General features: G+C 46.5%; 1 pseudogene; it reads left to right on the top strand.

Moving 5' to 3' along the window:
* Positions 1 to 519: 519 nt before the first annotated feature.
* Positions 520 to 1,624, top strand: LOC102815480 (annotated as a pseudogene).

The following is a 1,624-nucleotide window of genomic DNA, read 5'->3' as shown; positions in this document are numbered from 1 at the left end:
TGGTCACCAGTCAGAGCACATATCTGCTCGTGTATTCCCCTTGAGTCTTAGTCTTGGAAGGGGGTTTGCCCTGAGGGGACCCGACCACTTGTCTTGATGTCTTCTGGGCAAGCAACTTGCTTGTTATTGTAGTCAGTCGGGCTGCTGTTATTGTTTTGTACTTTTCCTATCAGTCTTTCTTTCAAGAAGTATCTTCTGTTCTAGCCACTCCAGGCTGGTCTGCTTGTCCTTTCAAGTGGAAATTTCCCACCTCAGAAGACTCTGGATGAGGTTCAGGATTCCACCTATGGCCTTACGTAATGCAGAGGCTCCACAGGATGCCTCTTTCACTGGGCATATTGTAGCCCCATTTTAGGTATTCCAATCAGTTATAGGCAGAAGTCAGACTTACAAGCTTTCTATGGTGAAATTTCTGGCTATACCTTTCACTCCCCCTCAACTGTCTATTTTATAATGGTATGCAAGGGAAACCAAGATTCAAAAGACAGTCAAGACCTCATTCATTTCCTTTGGTCTTTGGTTGTTCAGCTCCGGCTCTTGTCAACGCCGGCTTTCCGCCATTGCCGCCCCCGCAAGTCTTCGCCGTCCCCACCCCTAGCGACTCTTTGCCCCCGATTCTCCCCAATTTGTTCCCCCATCAACTGCAACCATTGATGCCATGTCAGGTTATTTGAGTGACCGAGACCGCGGCTGGGATCGAGGGTTTGGGGCACCTCGATTTGGAGGAAGTAGAGCAGGTCCTCTATCTGGAAAGAAGTTTGGAAACCCTGGGGAGAAACTAGTTAAAAAGAAGTGGAATCTGGATGAGCTGCCCAAATTTGAGAAGAATTTTTACCAAGAACATCCTGATTTGGCTAGGCGCACAGCGCAAGATGTGGAGACATACAGAAGAAGCAAGGAAGTTAAGGTTAGAGGTCACAACTGCCCAAAGCCGGTTTTGAACTTTTATGAAGCAAACTTCCCTACAAATGTCATGGATGTTATTGCAAGACAGAACTTTACTGAACATACTGCTATTCAAGCTCAGGGATGGCCAGTTGCTTTAAGTGGATTGGATATGGTTGGAGTAGCACAGACTGGATCCGGGAAAACATTATCTTACTTGCTGCCTGCCATGGTCCACATCAATCATCAGCCATTCCTAGAGAGAGGTGATGGGCCTATTTGCTTGGTGCTGGCGCCAACACGGGAACTGGCCCAACAGGTGCAGCAAGTAGCTGCTGAATACTGTAGAGCATGCGGTTTGAAGTCTACCTGCATCTATGGTGGTGCTCCCAAGGGACCACAAATACGTGATTTGGAGAGAGGTGTGGAAATCTGTATTGCAACACCTGGAAGGCTGATTGACTTTTTAGAATATGGGAAAACCAATCTGAGAAGAACAACCTACCTTGTCCTTGATGAAGCAGATAGAATGCTTGATATGGGCTTTGAACCGCAAATAAGAAAGATCGTGGATCAGATAAGACCTGATAGGCAAACCTTAATGTGGAGTGCGACTTGGCCAAAAGAAGTAAGACAACTTGCAGAAGACTTCCTGAAAGATTACATTCACATAAACATTGGTGCACTGGAACTGAGTGCAAACCACAACATTCTTCAGATTGTGGATGTGTGCCACGAT

Source organism: Chrysochloris asiatica, unplaced genomic scaffold, assembly GCF_000296735.1.
Source record: "Chrysochloris asiatica unplaced genomic scaffold, ChrAsi1.0 scaffold00118, whole genome shotgun sequence".
Lineage (NCBI taxonomy): Eukaryota > Metazoa > Chordata > Mammalia > Afrosoricida > Chrysochloridae > Chrysochloris > Chrysochloris asiatica.
Note: the sequence above shows the minus strand (reverse complement) of the source record. Positions and strands in the feature narration are given on the sequence as shown.